Below are 13,353 nucleotides of genomic sequence, written 5' to 3' on the forward strand. Positions count from 1 at the left end.
TTTCAATCCTACCTCGATTCTTTCCCCGGCGAATACTAGATCCGCAAAGCTGGACGGCATGTAACCTACTAGCTTCTCATAGTAGAACACTGGCAGAGTGTCTACCATCATGGTGATCATCTCTCTCTCAACCATGGGAGGAGCTACTTGTGCCGCCAAATCTCTCCACCGCTGCGTGTATTCTTTAAAGGTTTCACCCTCTTTCTTAAACATATTATGCAGTTGAGTGCGGTCGGGAGCCATATCGGAATTGTACTGATATTGCCTTAGGAAGGCAGTAATCAGATCCTTCCAAGTACGGATACAGAAAGCTTCCAAATTAGTGTACCACACTACCGCGGCTCCGGCCAAGCTATCTTGAAAGAAGTGTATTAATAGCTTCTCATCCTTAGAGTGTGCGCCCATCTTGCAGCAGTACATCTTGAGATGGTTTTTGGGACAAGTCGTCCCTTTATACTTGTCGAAGTCCGGCACTTTGAACTTCGGGGGAATAACAACATTGGGTACTAAGCACAGATCCGTCATGTTTGCGAACGGATAGTCCCCAAATCCTTCCACGACCCTCAATCTTTCCTCAAGGAGATCAAGCTTCCTCCTTTCTTCAGTTGCCGGGGACGGTCCTTCCGTGGACAAAACTATTGGTTGTGTTGCGATGTTGGGCTGAGGCAACGTGCTGGGTGCCGGCCCTTCGGGGATTGGGGGATAGAACTCGACATCCCTTCGAGCATAGTCTTGAGGGTCTTTGTGGACTTCTTCGGGCTGTTGAGGAGGCTCTCTTTCAAGGACGGGAGAAGCAATATGGCCCGCATCGTCTTGCAAGACGGGTGGTGAGTAGTTGGGCGGCAATCCATAAGGGTAAGCCGCTCGGTTGTATCCCAGGTGAGGGCTGCCATCGTGCCCCAGTGTGTCCCTTCCCCGTCCTACTATGTTTGAGGGAGGATGGTGCGCAGTTGCCAAGAGAGTTGGGTCTGCTTCGGCAGCCGAACTGACAGCGGCAGCGGTGGCCGCGTTCTTTTCCATGAGCTGCCTCATTCCTAACATGGCCTCCATCATGGAGGCCATTTGTTCTTTCAGAGCCGACATGTCGGCTTTCATCTGTTCCTGTGTCTCCTCTTGATCACCCATCGTTCTAGATTTGGATCTGGTGCGATAGGGATGCCTTGTGGCGCGTTTAGTTATAGTGTTTTTCCCTAAAAAACCAAACGTGAGGAGTGGGTAAAGAAAGAAAGAAAATGCATGCTAGAGATGAAATGTAGGAGTGATTTGATTTGCACGAGCTTTTTGGAGTAGAAACATGGGACCAACTCATTTTATTTCAAAAAGAAAGTCGTATCTCGTCAAGGTCTGAGAGACCATACAAGTTTCCTAACGATTTCTAATTATGTGGGCCATTAAGTCTATCATATGCTGACAATAGCCGAGAAGCCCATGAATCTCTTCGGGGGCGGAGTAGGTGTCCGCCATCGCCTTGGCCTTGGCTAACAAGCGGGGAAGTTCTTGACTTCCGTTCAAGGTAAGAGCAAACCGATCCATCCACGTTTGGAAAGAGGATGACCCCAAAAATTAGCAAAGCTAACACATCCATAAACGGGACCCAATCTCCTTGATTGGCCATACCCCTCGCCTTGTCTTCTAGGTACTTCTGTGGTAGACCCGCTATGCCGTTTCGAGTCTGTTTTATGCGGTCCAAACCTCTCGCTGAATCTTTGACCACAGTTGCAATTCTACTCAAAGAGGGGAGACACCCGGAGGAAAGATATGGTTTTCTTCCCCCGAGAGGACATCCTAGAATTTCCTCAAATTCTTCAATGGTTGGTACTAATTGGAAGTCTCCGAACGTGAAGCATCTCAAAGGCTGGTCGTAGTATTGGGTGAGTGATGCAATAGCCTTCCATAGATTCAAACAGAAAACATAAATGAAACTAAAAGTAGAAACATAAACGAAGCAGAAACGTAAATGAAGGTAGAAGAAGAAACAAGAACGAAATTGTAATTAGAAGCAGAAAATGGAAAATTGCATTACGTGAACAGTAGCATTAGAACCAAAAAACGTAAAAGCTATAAACCCTATGCTCTGAATAATAGTCTAACAGAATAGCCTTCCACAAATCTCAAGGCTGCTATTTAAAAAGAGTCACTCAAAGTCACTGGGCCTTATTACAATATTCTGGCCCAAAACGAAATAAACATTGAATCACATAAAATAAAATTGCAATCTCCTAATTAGAAATTAACTAAGGTAAGCACTGCTTTATTTGCCCTCTTCAAGTCCACAACCAAAATCCAGATTACGCCCAATGTTTCATTAATTCCTAAAATTAGATTAAAAACATCAAATTAGCTAAATGAGCCCAAATAATAGAACTGCCTAATTAATTGACAATTAAGACTAATCAGTAATTAAAATGGTGCAAAAAGGGTTTAAGAAATAGAAGAAAATGATGGCACATCAAAACCCCCCCATACTTAGCCTTTTGCACTCCTGGGCAAAATGAAACAAAGAACAAAATCCAAGGATATCAAAGAGAGACAAACAAAAACATTCACATATTTCTCAATGAACATCAAGGAATGAAAGTAATGGGTAACATCTAACATAAGGAGATCCAAAAAGTCAAGACATTCATGAAAATCATCCAAGAAACCCTATCATGGCAAAATAGTTAATCAGCTCAAGAATGAAAAGTGATAAAGCCTCACAAGATATACACTCTATCTCTCAAGTGTCTAGGCTACTATTTACCCTCAAAGCACCCATGAAAACAAACACCACATAAACTTGACAAGATTCTAAAATTGACAATCAACCCATAAACACAAGCACATGAGGATCAAAAGGTCTTTTAAGGTTGTAATGGGGCCAAGGACAAGGTATGGAAAAATATGGAATAAGTGGCTAAATCCCAAAGGAATAGAGGAGCAATGGGGAATAAGTGCATATTAAGAAAAAATGAAAAAAAATAAAAAGAACCAAAGATAAAGTTTAAACATAAAGAGTAGAACCAAGAGTCTCATCATTCTTTTACCATTTAAGATCTTATTCACTCAACTTTATTGCTTTTCTTTTTCTTTTTCGATTTTTTTTGCTCTGTAGCCTTTGAGAAACAACATCTCATTCAGCATGTCCAACATTTAACCAATATATAATGTACATCAAGTATGGCCCAAAATACATCATGAAGCATAGCCAACAAAACATGTTATCCAATGAAACAAAAACCCCCCACACTTATTCCCAAAACAATTCCAAAGCTCCAAAATTCCTTAAGGATATGGTGATATCATGGTTTTTCACTTAAGGCTTGTAGTGAGCTTCAAAACAAGGAAAGGGAAACAAGGCTCAAAAGGGCTATCAAAGGAATTAATTCAAGGTAAGTCTATTTGGCTAAAAGCTTATAAGAACAAAATTGCCTCAATCATTTCCAAATATGCATGTGAATTAGGAAGCATCAACAAGAATCAAGCCAAGGCTATTGTGCAAGCAATCAATGGGGAAAAACACACCAAATGATTATGATGATGGATGGCTCAAATTCTCACAAAGGTAAACTCATCACTTTCAAATTGAGCTTTCAAAACTATCATGACATGTAGAGGAGAATCAAGGATTTCAAGTCACAAAATGTCAAGAACTTTTATTTTCAAAACAATTACCCATTTCTTGAACATATCCTATAATTCAAAGAAAAACATGCAAAGTCGTACATGCACACAGAATTGACCCAAAATATTAAACTAGAAATCCGACGAAACTAACAACATTAACAAATTAACACAACTAATAAATTAACAAAACCAACAAAACTAGTAAAACCAAAGAACACTCCCCCCCCCCCCCATACTTACACAACACATTGTCCTCAATGTAGCGCAATTAAAAGATTAAAAATAATTAAACCATCAAATAGAATCGGAAAAGTGTAATAAAAACAAAGAAGGAGATAGGAAAAGAAGAACTCCCTAAGTTATAGTGGAGGAAGAGTAGGGTGGAGTAAGGAAGTCTCTTCCACCACTACGTCCACTAAAGAAGGGTTTGTGAGGAATGGCTTAAGTCGATGTCCGTTGACCTTGAAGCTCTTGTTTGTGGAGTCGCTTTTGATCTCATCTGTACCATAAGGAAAAACATTAGTAACAACAAAAGGACCAATGCACTTAGACCTCAACTTACCACTCATGAGTCCAAGCCTAGAATTATACAATAATACTTTTTGCCCAACCATGAAGTCCTTCTTAACTATCATGCTATCATGGAACTTCTTGGTCTTTTCTTTGTAGAACTTGACATTCTCTTAGGCTTCTAGGCGGATTTCATCTAACTCACTCAGTTGCAACTTTCTTTCCTCACCAGCTTGATCCATAGAGAAGTTGCAAGTCTTCACTGCCCAGTATGCTTTGTGCTCAATTTCCACTGGAAGATGACATGCCTTTCCAAAGACAACTCGATAAGGAGACATTCCTATGGGTTCTTTGTAGGCAGTCCGATGTGCCCAAAGAGCATCATCAAGCCTGGTACTCCAATCTTTCCTGCTTGGCTGCACAATCTTCTCTAAATTTCTCTTGATCTCACTGTTAGAAATTTCTGCCTGTCCATTGGTTTGGGGGTGGTATGGTGTGGATACCCTGTGTACCACCCTGTACTTTTTAAGCAAGGCATGCATTGTTCTGTTGCAAAAATGGGTTCCTTGATCACTAACAATTGCTTTAGGTACTCCAAACCTGTAAAAAAGATTAGATCTGACGAAATCTGCAACAACTTTAGCATCATTAGTTCTAGTGGGCTTGGCTTCCACTCATTTTGAAACATAGTCAACTGCAAGGAGAATGTAAACATAACCAAAAGAGACAGGAAAAGGGCCCATGAAATCGATGCCCCAGACATCAAACACCTCACAGAATAGCATAGGTTGCTGAGGCATTTGTTGTCGCCATGTAAGTGTATTTCCTGCTCTCTGACACTGCTCACAAGTGCTGCAGATCTTCCACGCATCTTTAAAGATGGTGGGCCAATAAAAGCCACAATCAAGCACTTTGCGAGCTGTCCTTTGAACACCCAGATGACCTCCCGGTGCGGAAGAATGACAGAACTGCAAGACTGAGTCAGTCTCATGATCTGGAATGCACTGTCTAATTACCTGATCACTGCACAATTTCCACAAGTAGGGGTCATCCCAAATAAAATGCTTAGCATCACTTTTAATTTTATCTTTTTGGGCCTTAGATGCTGAGTGAGGAAAAACAGAAGCAACTAAATAATTGACAATGTTAGCAAACCAGGGAGTAGAAAGAGATTCAGAAATACTATACAGTATATACAAATAATCATCCGGGAAATCATCCTGAATGGGTGAATCCGCATCAGATACACGTTCGATCCGACTCAAATGATCAGCAACTAAATTTTGTGCTCCGCTCTTATCACGAATCTCCAAGTCAAACTCTTGGAGCCAGAGCATCCATCGGATCAACCTAGGCTTAGAATCAGCCTTCTTCAACAAGTACTTTAGAGCTGCATGGTCAGTATAAACAATAATGCGGGTACCAAGCAAATAAGATCGAAATTTTTCAAGAGCAAAAACTATGGCTAGAAGCTCTTTCTCAGTAGTAGTATAATTCGCTTGGGCAGCATCTAAATTCCTAGAAGCATAATATATCACACAGGGCAATTTATCAATTTTCTGAGCAAGGACAGCCCCCAATGCATAATTTGATGCATCACACATAAGCTCAAAAGGGGTTGTCCAATCGGGTGCCTGGATGATGGGAGTGATAGTCAGCGCTCTTTTGAGGCAATCAAAAGCCTCTTTGCATCTGTCATTAAAGTCAAACTCCACCTTCTTTTGCAACAAGTTGGACAGTGGAAGGGCTACTTTGTTAAAATCTCTTATAAAGCGCCTGTAGAATCCTGCATGACCAAGAAAAGATCGCACCTCTCGCACACAAGAGGGGTAAGGCAATTGTGAAATAACAGAAATTTATGCAGGATCTACTTCAATACCCTTATTGGAAATAATGTGACCTAAAACTATACCTTGCTCAACCATAAAATGACATTTTTCAAAATTTAGAACAAGATTAGTTTCGATGCATCTATTCAAAACTTTTTCCAAACTATCCAAACAACCATCAAAAGAGGATCCATATACAGTGAAATCATCCATAAACACCTCTATGCAATTTTCTAAGAAATCATTGAAAATACTAATCATGCACCGCTGGAAGGTACCAGGGGCATTGCACAGGCCGAAAGGCATCCTCTTATAGGCAAAAGTGCCGAAGGGGCAGGTGAATGTGGTCTTTTCCTGATCCTCAGGAGCAATAGTAATTTGCATATAACCAGAAAAACCATCAAGGAAACAGTAGTGAGATTTACTTGCCAGGCGTTCAAGCATCTGATCAATGAATGGCAGGGGAAAATGGTCCTTTTTGGTAACCTGGTTCAGCCTTCTATAGTCAATGCAGACTCTCCAACTGTTTTGCACCCGAGTAGGAATCAGCTCCTCCTTCTCGGTTTTGATCACTGTGAGGCCGGTCTTCTTCGGGATTACCTGGACGGGACTCACCCATTGCCTGTCGGAGATAGGATAAATGATTCCAGCTTGCAAAAGCTTGGTTATCTCCTTCTTCACTACATCAAGAATCATTGGGTTGAGTCTTCTCTGTGGCTGTCTTACTGGTTTAGCTCCATCCTCTAAATTTATTCGATGCATACATGTGGATGGGCTAATACCAGGAATGTCCGCCAAGGTCCAGCCTATAGCCTTCTTATGCTTCTTGAGAACAGACAACAACTTCTCCTCTTGCTCATCGGCAAGGGAGGCAGATATAATCACTGGAAAACTTTTGCTATCATCCAAGTAAGCGTATTTTAAATTTGATGGCAGAGGCTTCAATTCTGGTGTGGCCGGCTGGATAGTGGTAGAAGGAGATGGTTTCTCAGCCTGTACCTTATAAAGAAAGTCAGAGGTATGTGTACTTCCTGAAACATGGTTAGTCCCATCTGACTATATAAAATCAATCTCCAGAGGTAAAACACCACCACCAGACATGCAATCAATATCAATTTCAGATTCATTCTCAGCATCAAATTTAGACATATGATCAAGTACAATTTCAGACTCAATGCATGAAGAGTGAGAGGCATGCATATTAGAATAAAGATCAATCATGTATTCATCAACAACATGGTCAATTATTTCAGCTCGAAATACAGAAAGATCTTCAGATGGGTATTTCATAGCATTCAGAATATTAAAATGAACAGTTATATCACCAAACTCCATGGATAGTGTGCCTGCATATACATCTATCTTAGTTCTAGCAGTTTTCATAAAGGGTCTGCCTAGAATGATGGGAACTGATCCTTGAGAAAATCCATCCTCCATATTCAAAATATAAAAATCAACATGGAAAATCAGTTCACCAACTCTAACTAAGACATCTTCTATGAAACCAACATGATAGGCAACACTTCTATTAGCTAAATGAATTACCACATCAGTTGACTGCAAGGGACCTATAGATAGAGAATTAAAAATAGACAGAGGCATAACACTAACAGAAGCTCCTAAATCTAGCATGGCATTGTCAAACTTACTATTCCCTATAATACAAGGGATCTTTACATTTTTCAGGAATTTAGGGGAAATATTTACCAATCAATGCGAAGACATTTTTGCCCATGCTAATTCGTTCACTTCCTTTAAGCTTCCGCTTATTAGTGCACAGCTCCTTCAAGAATTTAGCATATCTTGGAATTTGCTTTATTGCATCCAGCAGAGGTATGTTTACCTCTACTTTTCTAAATGTTTCCAAGATCTCTTTCTCTGCCTCTTCCATTTTTTTTGTTGGAAACTGCTCTTGGAGGGAATGGAAGAGGAGAGATGTGCTGCTTCTGCAAATCAGAATTACCAGTGGAAGATTCACCTGTACAAAAATTGTTAGGTAAATTTTTGTCATCACCTTTTTTTGGAGTAGAGTGAAGTTTGGCAGGTTCATTTGCAGATGAGAAAGGTGTTATGGGTTGAGGTCCTTGACACTGCTTTCCCGACCTCAATGAAATGGCACTGACATTTTTGGGATTTTGGACAGCTTGAGAAGGCAGCATGTCAGAATTCTGGGACTGTTGTTGATTTAATTGTGTAGCCAATTGTCCCATCCGATTAGTTAAGCTCTGAATGGAGGCTCTGGTCTCTTGTTGAAACTGCATGTTCTGCATATTCATTTGCCTCACAAGTTCTTCGATGGAAAGTTGCGGAGGAGCGTCAACTGCTTGCTGTTTCTGGGGCTGTTGTTGTTGTTGGATTGGTGGAGGAATGTATGGTCTGCTTGGGCCATCAGCATTTTGGAAGGAAGGAGTAGGCTACTGTTGTTGTTGTTGAGGGCTAGACCATTTGAGATTAGGGTGATTCCTCCATCCAGGGTTGTATCTATTGCTAGAGAGGTCATAATTGTTCTGTTGTGGTTGATTTTGTTGCTGAGGTTGAGGAGGTCTATTGTAAATGTTTGCAGCATAAGCTTCAGGCTGCTCAATTGCTCCAGGTTGCTGCATGGAAGGGCAGAGGTCTGTATAGTGGTCAACAGAGGAGCATAAACCACAGACTCTTGCGACAGGTACAAATTTCTGATTCAAGGCCAGCTGGGTTACCAAGTTAACCAATGCATCTAGTTTGCCTTCAAGCTTCTTAGCTTCAGATGAGTTTACAGCTACCTCATGCACTCCTTTAATGACTATGGCATCATTTCTGGCGCTAAACTGCTGGGAGTTGGAAGCCATCTTCTCAATCAAGTTTCTTGCTTCAGCAGGAGTCATGTCTCCAAGGGCTCCACCACTGGCAGCATCTATGATACTTCTCTCCATATTACTGAGTCCTTCATAAAAATATTGGAGAAGAAGCTGCTCTGAAATCTGATGGTGAGGGCAACTGGCACATAGTTTTTTAAATCTCTCCCAGTATTCATATAGGCTCTCTCCACTGAGTTGTCTAATACCTGAGATATCCTTCCTGATGGTCGTGGTCCTGGAAGCAAGGAAAATTTTTTCTAAGAATACTCTCTTAAGGTCTTCCCAGCTCGTGATGGACCTTGGAGCAAGGTAATACAGCCAGTCCTTTGCCACTCCCTCTAAAGAATAAGGAAAAGCCTTCAGAAATATGTGATCCTCTTGGACATCTGGGGGTTTCATGGTGGAGCAGACAATATGAAATTCTTTCAGATGTTTGTGCAGGTCTTCACCTGCAAGGCCATGAAACTTTGGAAGCAAATGGATCAGTCTAGTTTTAAGAACATGTGGGACATCCTCATCAGGGTATTGGATGCACAAGCTTTTGTAGGTGAAATCAGGTGCAACCATTTCCCTTAGAGTCCTCTCACGGGGTGGAGGTTGTGCCATGTTCTCAGAATGTTCAAAATCAGAATGCTTAAAATCAGGATGTTCAAAATCACCAATAATAGAATGCACAGATTCACCAGTAATGGAATGCTCAGGATTATCAAAAGGTATAAAATGATGCCTAACTAATCTATGAAATGTCCTATCTATCTCAGGATCAAAGGGTTGTAAGTCAGATGGATTGCCTCTAGTCATACACTACAATCAGCATGCACAACTAGTTGCCTTGTCATGTAAATGAAGGTGTAGGTTTGAACTATAGCTACCCTCAAATGATATCCAAATGACTTGAAATTTTGTGAGCAACCTTATAAAATGATGAGAAGATAGCACATAAAATTTTAAACAAAAATTCAAAGTCTAACTATGGAAGCTAAAAATGGTAGGTTGAGAAAAATAAGTGAATAAAACTTGAAAAATAAAAAACTTTTGACAAAATCACTTTTTTTTGGACGATGGAGACCTCAGCCGGCTGCCATAGTGTAGGAAATTTTTTTCTACCCCAAATACATATATAATAATTGTGATTCTGATAACCGGAGCAAAAGTTATGGCCGTTTGAAGTTTTGACAAAGACAAAATTCGCTACTTTTTTGGAACTTCCAAATCTGACCAAACTAAAGGCTCTAGCTATTTTTCCCACAAAATATAGATTAAAATAAGTTACCACAAAAAAATTCAGCCAAAAATAACAACCCTAGCTACTAAAACAAAAAATCCCAAATAATTCAGCATGGGTGGTCGCTAAAATCCGTCGCTACATGATTTCTACTACTACTCTGTTTTGCCGCAAGCAAAAGTGGTCGCTAAGTCCGTCGCAAAACACTATTCACAACAAAACACCCAAAACTGAAATAGGGGAAGCGCTTAATAGGAAAACTAAAACAAAACATACACTAAACAAAACAACAAGACACTAAACAACACTAACACAAGCACTAACACAACACTAACAATTAAACATAAAACGCGAAATAATTAAACACTAACATGACACTAGCTATTATGAACCTTTGGACACTGCTCCCCGGCGACGGCGCCAAATTTGATCGAGGCCACACCCGAATCAAACAAACATGAAAATGCAGGAACTAGGAAGTGATCCTAGGTCATTTCCCAACGAGCATTGATAAATCAAATGTTCATAATATACTTGCAGTAACAGTAACGATTGGGGGGGTTTGTTTGTTTTGTGATTTAAAGAACAGAACAAGAAAACTGGAATACGAAACTAATAATATTAAAAACGGGTTGTTTCCTCTGATTCAGAAGTCATTCTCTTTTCCTGGGTTATGGAGAATTTGTCCCTAATAGTTAACCACTTAATCCAACCCTATTTCAATTTACTAAGCAAAAATCAACTTAGGGTTGTCAATACGTTATTAGGCAAAACTTACACCAATTAGCCCTTCGTCCATCAAGCATGAACGCAAGTTAGGCTCAGAGGCAATTAATCAAACACAAAGCGTGCACAGATTAATGTTAACGAATTTGGGTTAATTGGTGAAGGGAAAACTACCCGGAAGCCACATTATAAACGAAACCTCAAAGAGAGTTGAGCTTCGTCCTCTAAAGGAAACAACACCAGAATATTTAGCCTTCCATAGATTCAAACAGAAAATGTAAATGAAACTAAAAGCAGAAACATAAACGAAACAAAAACGTAAATGAAGGCAGAAGAAGAAACAAGAACGAAATTGTAATTAGAAGCAAAAAATGGAAAATTGCATTACGTGAACAGTAGCATTAGAACCAAGAAACGTAAAAACCATAAATCCTATGCTCTGAATAATAGTCTAACAGAATAGCCTTCCACAAATCTCAAGGCTGCTATTTAAAAAGAGTCACTCAAAGTCACTGGGCCTTATTACAATATTCTGGCCCAAAACGAAATAAACACTGAACCACATAAAATAAAATTGCAATCTCCTAATTAGAAATTAACTAAGGTAAGCGCTGCTTTATTTGCCCTCTTCAAGTCCACAACCAAAATCCAGATTAAGCCCAATGTTTCATTAATTCCTGAAATTAGATTAAAAACATCAAATTAGCTAAATGAACCCAAATAATAGAATTGCCTAATTAATTTGACAATTAAGACTAATCAGTAATTAAAATGGTGCAAAAAGGGTTTAAGAAATAGAAGAAAATGATGGCACATCACTACATTCTAAGACGATTATGCCAATGACCGTCTTAGAAAGCCACATATGTTTCCTACATAACCGTCTTAGTATGTCTAACATTCTAAGACAATTATGTCAATGACCGTCTTAGAAAGTTACATATGTTTCCTACATACTAAGATGGTTATTAGGATAACCGTCTTAGTATGTCTTACATTCTAAGACGGTTATCCTAATAACTGTCTTAGAAAACTGATTTTACTAAGACGAGTAGGACCTCAAACTTCCTTAGAATGGAGAAATATTCTAAGACGGTTATTCCGATAACCATCTTAGCATGTATTCCTTTCTAAGACGGGTTGAAAACCATCGTTATATAAGGAGTCCCATTTTACGACACCCATTTTTAAGATAGTTGAAAATCGTCATAGAATGTGTAAAATAATCGACTTAGATTCATGTTTTTGTAGTAGTGATACTACAACTAGTTGATTTAAAATAATGAATTTGGTTTAATTACACTGTATTAGGTAGGTTTTAAGGATTAAATAATCAATTTATATAATTAAATTAAATTTAAAATCAATTCATTTGTTTCAAAACTTTGTTAGAATTTTTAAATTTAAAGTGATGAAATCACTATTTCAAATCTAATAATTTTTATTTTATAAAAAAAATCTAATAATTTTTCTATTTTTGAACGTCTTAAACAATATAAATCAAATCAAACGTTTTTAAACAACATAAGCATTTTTTTTATCTCTTTATGCCTAAAATCAACTTTGACATGATTATGATTGTGTATTTGAAGTAACTTAAGCAAACATATTATTTTAGAAAGTAGAATAATGTTTTAAATATCTCTATTATTAACTTTGTACTTTCATATAAAATTTCATTTTTTTGATATAGAGACAAAATTGATAATAAACGTTTAAAATTAGCTATAAATTATATTAAGAATTTACCAACAAAAAAAACTTAAAAAAGATTTTTTATATTAAAATTAAAAGAAAAAATCAAATGTAACACATTTATTTTTTAATGGAGGGACCTGCATATTTTGAACGTAAGAAATATAAATTAAGCATTTTTTATGAGAATATAATTTACTTTAAATGACAGATAAATGCACACAATAGCATGGAATGGAATCAAATAAAGTATATAATATTCAATTAGAGGATCTGGATCCAGGAAAATGGTCTAGGAGATTTCTGCTTAAGAATAAAAGTTTGCAAAGAAGACCAAACAGTGTACAAGTATCAACTGAAATTTATTAGAAATCATAATTTTGTATATCTCACTTTTTATTTAACTAGTCTCACTTCTGATTTTATAGTTTTAAATTAATTTTTTTTAACAAAGATTAAAGAGTGTTTGCATTTTAAATAAACACACAAAATGAAGAAACAAAATATGCATTTGAGAGAGACATAATGATATTAACACACCTAGAAAAATGGCCCACTATGGCTACGAAACCAGTCTTCATAGTAGAAATGAAGATTGTGCCCATACCGGTGACGGGGATCAATCCATAAAGTATAAGGAAACCTTAGCCTCAACTAATTGGCTTCCAAGAGCATATGACCAAACAAAAGAAGTATTATTATCTTTAAAAAATGAATTTAGAACTTATATATAAGTCAAGATGTTGACGTATGAGCTTACAAGTTCAAGCCTTAGTGCTAATTTATGTGCCTTATCATCTTTGGTCAAACCTTTTTCCACCTAACAACAAAAAGAAAAATGTATATTGGTTGGAATTCATTATCTTTGATCAAACCTCTTTGAATATGTGGTCCTAGTCAAATTATATTAAGTTCATTATCTTTT

General features: G+C 38.2%; 1 non-coding gene across 1 annotated transcript; it reads left to right on the forward strand.

The window, feature by feature from the left end:
- The first annotated feature begins 8,903 nt into the window (after positions 1 to 8,903).
- On the forward strand, positions 8,904 to 9,010 carry LOC114368855. The gene has a single exon (XR_003657436.1). It is a non-coding gene; the product is annotated as a small nucleolar RNA R71 (small nucleolar RNA).
- The last annotated feature ends 4,343 nt before the right edge of the window (positions 9,011 to 13,353 follow it).

Source organism: Glycine soja, chromosome 1 (genome assembly GCF_004193775.1).
Source record: "Glycine soja cultivar W05 chromosome 1, ASM419377v2, whole genome shotgun sequence".
NCBI lineage: Eukaryota > Viridiplantae > Streptophyta > Magnoliopsida > Fabales > Fabaceae > Glycine > Glycine soja.